At 33.5% G+C, this 6,238-nt stretch overlaps 1 protein-coding gene across 3 annotated transcripts in view; it reads left to right on the plus strand.

Annotated features, from left to right (window-relative positions):
• Neto1 (neuropilin and tolloid like 1) overlaps positions 1–5,963 on the plus strand; it is a 119,424-nt gene extending 113,461 nt beyond the window's left edge. For 2 of the 3 annotated variants that reach the window (XM_063231446.1, XM_063231448.1), the window contains one exon: positions 137–5,963. The gene's annotated coding sequence lies outside the window, so the exon portion shown is untranslated. The remainder of the gene's footprint in view (positions 1–136) is intronic. The other variant, XM_063231447.1, reaches the window with a different exon arrangement.
• The last annotated feature ends 275 nt before the right edge of the window (positions 5,964–6,238 follow it).

The raw sequence follows: 6,238 nt of genomic DNA on the forward strand, positions 1-6,238 counted from the left end.
TTTGAAGCTCTTCAGCCCTGTCAACTACTCTTGAATTAGGGAATACAGTTCTATGCTGGATATTATCTTGAAAAATTAGTGTACTTGTATGCGGTTTTCATTGGAAGAAAATGTTTTAACTGTGTTTTATTTTCAGAGAAGAACTATTTATACAAACATGGGGACTGTGAAAAGAAAATTCTATAGTGAATTATGAAAAGTGGACATATTTCTAAATCCATTCCACTGCCTTTATCCAAACTTAAGAATTACAGACATTTGTTACTCCTTCGGCAAGACATCCCCGCTGCACAATGATATGTTCATTTCGTAATTTGGTTGCTGGCCACCAAGTGCTCCTTAGTTTTTAAATACATTTTGAGATTTACTGGAAACTTGAAGAAGAAATTAGTTCCTGATTAAGACTACCCCAACCTTACTTTTATTGTCAGTTTCACTTTTGTTTTATGTTGTTTATGTCTTTGTTATATAATTGTACATTGTGTGATGTGTGAAAAAACACAACTTTAGATGAACCTTATGTTACATATACATTGTTTTCATTATATAGACTGCTTGAGAATAGTGCGTTCCTGAGTGATTTTGAACATGCTACAGTGAAAAGTGAAAATGTGGACCATGGAAACACCAGCTAGAGGTTTTATGGACTATACACACCTTTTATTTTACTATTATTAAATGCAGTAAAAAGTAATGAGTCAAATTACTAGACGGCAATAAGAAAAATATCATTTTTGTCTTCCCTGTATACCCATGACTTTCTTTTTACTCTGTATCAAAGGAAGATACCCAGTTTCAGAAGTCATTTTGAAATCAGGTATTTTGCCATTCATACCCTCCAATAGACATGTTTTTGATTAAGCACTTAGCAATATGACTGAACTGACAGTTTGAGAAAATACCCTGCATGTCAGCACTGGATATTTGGGTTGGAGAAATATCTTCTTTATTAGACACATTGTAAAAAGCATGCATCCTCAAATACTGCTGTTACTCTTCTGTTTCTTTGTGTCATATGCTTGCTACTTGTAATTTTTATATAAAGATATATAAAATGTATAATAATTTCCTAACGAGTTCAGAGAAAAGTTTTCTTCTGTTAGAGTGATAAAAAAATTGAATTACGTAAGTATACACTCTATTTATATCAATTCTTCCCAAATTTTAGAGTACAGAATATACTTTAGGATTGATATTTAATTCCCCAAATCTTTGATTTCTAAAATTTTATGGACTACATTCTCCTTTTAGAATAGGAAGGTCTTTTTAAAGTGCTTTAAAATCATAGAACCTTTTATGGTATAAGTTATACAATTCTGAGTTATTCTTATACTCAGGCACACATATACCATCTGAAAGCTTAGTGATTATGATGTGTTTCATACCAATAAAGCAAAACTCTATAATATATTTAATTGCTGTTGAATTGTATACACATTTTATAAAGTTTGATTCAGTGAGTGGGTACTTTTTAAAATATTGAAAGTGTATTCTTAGAAAATGAATTTTAAGAACCAGTATTACTGTAAATCTACTTACCAACATTTTCAAAACTATTGAGCTCTACAAGTTTAAAAGAATTCTGATCTACAAATGCCAAGTAATTTTTGTATTTTGGTTTGAGACAGTCTCTTCCTATGTAGTTTAGGCTGACCTTGAACTCACTATGTAGCTCAGGCTGGCCTCAAATTCATGGGTATACTCCTGCCTCAGCATCCCAAATGCTGTGATTACAGGCATGCTTCCCCAAGCCTGGGCCCAAAAAAGCAAGTAATTTGATCTACTGCAATTCAGACCTTACAGATCCAGTGACTTTACAAACCACATGGATAAATCACTGTCATTTCTCCCTGTCAGGAAGTTAATTTCAGATGTTAAAAATAAAACCAAGTAAATGGGAAATAAAATAATTTTGTAATACAAAAATCAAAGAATTGTAGCAATTTTGAATACTCTATATTGAAGACATATCAGTTTACAAAAACAATCACACTAATTTGATCAACTGGTGAATAGTAAAAAATGTAACAAGCTTGATAAATAAAGATTATTTTCATTATTCATATTTTATACACATTACTTGTGATAAAACTTATTGTTTTTATTTGGTTTGACTGATTTATTTATTGTCATCCTTGCTTTTATGCCCTTTATTCAAAGATGATGCACCAAAGATTTTTTTTGTGTGTTCATAGGCTCTCTTCACTTTGAATGAGTAATCTCAAAAATATGATATATATGATAAGGCTTTTTATTTATGACACCAATGAAGACAGGAAAATAAATGAGGTGAACAATTTACCATTTACCTTTCCTGCTGCTGTTCACACACAGGATGTCCATCACCTCCAGTTGCTCCTCATTAAACAGAATACTAATGATGTGTCTATTCTCTGTTTAAAGGATGTTTACACCCAAAAGCTACTAATGGGTAGTTAATTTTGTAAACAACAAACTGAAAAGTACACTGGTGAGAATGGATATCTTATATATTTAATACCCATTAACAACATGGGGAAATATATTTTGAATGAAGAATAGGCCTCCTCAGTGGTCATGCTAGAATTATTTAAGGATAGAGAAAGACACTGAGCCATCAGAACAGAAGATGTTGATGCTCCTGGAACAGAACCCTGAGGTACCCTGCTGTGCTCTGGCAACAACTCTTGGTGCTCACCCTTGCAGGGTAGAGTTCCCACAGGGTTGGAGACATTTTGAAAAGCCCTGGAGCCGATTGATTTAAAAGCCACTACTGAAGTTCATCAGTATGTTAGAAACTCCTATTTATTGGCTACATAGACTGTATTTCCTGAATATGAACCTTTGGCCTGCATTCACAAATGGGTGACACCTCTAGATGAAAGGAAATATTTCAAGATTTGTAAATCAAATTATTTTAATAGATAATTATTTTTTCATAAAATAAATTCAAATATACTAATACAAGTGCTTTATTAAGTCAATACAATGGTGTTTTCAAATAATGTATTAAGTTAGCCTGCTATGTTAGTTTGGGAAAGCTATTCATTTTATTTTTCTGTGTTTGAAATTATTTTTCAAAATTTTGGTGACATATCATAATTACATGCAACATGATGGAGCCCCAGATTAGGTTTCACCTCTGTCCGAGTGCATTTTGGTTACCTAAATCAAAATTTGTGTGTTGATTTGGAAATCTGATGATTGGTAGATGTTTTTACACATGCCAGCTTGTGTGTCATATTGTAAAATGGACATGTTCTACACATGTTTTGCCATGATTTTCTTTTATTTAACTATATAATTAAGATGTGGCTGTGAACATAACTAGATGTCTGTATCTTTAGGCCTTTGAAGAGGAACAGCCTGTTCTGTAGAGACACTGGTTATTTTATAGAACTTTATTTTTTCCTACTTAAAAATACCCCATGTGTCTGAATGACTGTAAAATGATGTTTCTCAGTGTTTAAAATTTTTGATTTTTGTTATTATTTGAATATTCATTCAAGCTATTCCATCAGCTTCAGGTTTTCTTCACACATGAATGTGACTTCCATGCCCTCAGAATATAATAAATTGCAAAATACAATGTCAGTTCCCATTACCTTTAATAAACTAATAGTATACAATCTTTCAGTTTTGGTAGTGAAATAAATTACAGCATTGTGTCATGAAGTTTGTATATTTCAGTGAAGAAAATGAATATAGTATCCCAACTCTGGAGGGAAGTTACATACACCAAACCATTAAAATTCTCTGAATCTTAAAAGAATATGGTTTGAAAATGAGTTTCTGTTTTCCTTCTGCTCTGAAATGTTACTTTATGTGCATGATTTTTTTCCCATTGGTTGGAATTTTACAATATAGTATGAAGGACCTAGCTAAGAAATTCTTAAATAGTTAAAAAGTAAAATAAAGTAAATGAGACTTCTGTTAATAACTGATCTCTTATTTAACTCATTTCCTTATGTCCCTTTAATAATGTAATAAATGAGCAAAATATATATTGTTAAATAGCCAGAGATATGTTTTTCAGTAAATCTAAGGTCCTTGTTAATTTAGGATTCTCCTGATTCACATCATTAACAAATTTGTGTGAATTGTGCTACAAATTTTATTAGCTTAATTATATTATTAAAATAAATAGGGAAATATAAGTAACAATGTAAATGAATGTTGTCAGACACAACTCGTTATTTTTCTTTTAGCTTTTGAGTCTATACTTTATTAGAAGTTACTAAAGAAGTAAATGTCCTCTTACACCATCTGTAATTTCTTAAAAGAAGGAGAAATATACCATATCTGCTTGGGTCATCTACTTGGGTGCATTCTAGAAGGTCCTTATAACTGAGCCAGTATGACCAGATAGTTAATTTACTCCCTTACAGCTGTAGTAGTTTTGCAGTCTCAGCATGTTGCTCTTCCTAGGATCAACCATCTCTCTAGCACTGAGGTATGCCATTTTTTGAGGTTTGTTCTTTGCATTTTTTAAACAGAATCTTGCCCTGTTCCAGGCTGGTGTCATTGTATGTCATACGCTGGCCTCTCATTTGTGATCAAATTTCTTTGGCCTCCCAGAATGCTGGGATTATTCATATCAGTGACCACTACTGGCTTGGGCTCTCTCTTAGTTACAAATACTGACAAAAAACTAAAAAGTGACCAGAAAACAGTGTATAAATTATTCTAAATAAAGCATTGCTTTTATAACACATTTTAAAATTTGCATGCTATTGATTTTCCTATGAGTTAAATTTGGTATTTTTGAACTTGTACAATCTAGATACCAAACTGTTTCTTAAGATCTTTGGAAATGAAAATGGAGAAAGTGATCAAATAGGGAACACACTTTTGGAGACTGATAGAAGGATACATGCTCATGGAGACCTAGGGGGAAAATGAAGCTCCAGGGTTTCTATGTTGTCCATCTCGAGACACTGGTTACACACCCCAGCACCCTTCCCTCATGACACCTTCTGGAAGATAGGACACATTCAACAATCCAGAGAACAGTGTGCAGGTGAGACTTGCTATCAAGAAATTAGTAGCAGGATTATGGGATACCACCTTTGCAGGAAGATCAAAACAAACTGCTTGAAGAGTTATCTTCAAAGCAAGTTTTGAAGGAAGGGAAACGTTACCAGACTACAGTGCAGCTAGACTAATGAGAGCAGAGGTGATCTTGGAAGATCATTTATTTGAGTTGACAGGAACACAGGCGGAGACAGGAGGGGTCACTGTAAATATAGTTGGAATAGAAAGTAGACATTGATGTCATTATTTCTGACTACATAAAATGTTTATCCACAGGAGTTTGCTTTTATTTAATACCTCAACAAAATAGAGCTCAAAGAGCATCTATGGACAGTATGTTTGCTAAATCGAATGAAGATTGAAATAAAGTAGCACAAATTAAGATAATAAGAAACCAACCCGTTAAAAAAGTAACAAATTGATTGTTAGAGATGCAGGAGTATTTTCTTCCTTTGCTATTTATTTTATACTTTATTTTTTATTTCAAGGTTGTGGTTGACCGACTAGCAAATATTTAGAGCATCACATGCTGAACATTATCCTGAGCATTTTATCTGTAATTTTTTCTTTGATCATCTTAGCAATTCTATGAAAAGCAATTATAATTGTTGTGTTTGTTATTGTTATTATTCATTGCATGAATGAGAAAAGTGAAGAGAGTTTTAGTAACTTCTCTTAAGATTGTACAAGAGGGGTGACTTCAGCTTTGAACCAAGCCAAGTCAACCAGTATTCTTCACCAATGCACAACCAGTGAATATTTGATCTACTGCATTTCTCTGAAAAAGTTCATAGAAGTTTATATTAATCTATGTTAAAACCACCGTTTTGTGTTTCCTCATCTGTAAAATATGTATCAAAGCACCTTTCCACTTTAGAGCGTGTGATGATGCATTGAAGATATTTTTATACCCTATATTGCATTATAAAAATAAATCATTTTTTCCTAAATTATGTGTAAACTTCATTTTATAATTGACATGGAGTGTTGGGAGCCGTGGCACTGTCAAGTCATCAGACGCGGTGATTGCGAGGCCTGTGGGAAAGTACAAAAGCCTGAGCTAGATTACCCCTCTCATCGAGCCCGCCTGTGTGGCACCTGTTTCTTATCACCCCACTAAGTTCCCGCCTCACAGGGTAGTCTGCCTAGCTATTAATCCTATATATAGCCAGTGCCTCCACCCCCGAGAGAGACTGAAGCACAAAAGGAGCCACGGGGAGCGGAC

Source organism: Cavia porcellus, unplaced genomic scaffold, assembly GCF_034190915.1.
Source record: "Cavia porcellus strain 051 isolate PalLab524CR breed Dunkin Hartley unplaced genomic scaffold, mCavPor4.1 scaffold_20, whole genome shotgun sequence".
Taxonomy (NCBI): domain Eukaryota; kingdom Metazoa; phylum Chordata; class Mammalia; order Rodentia; family Caviidae; genus Cavia; species Cavia porcellus.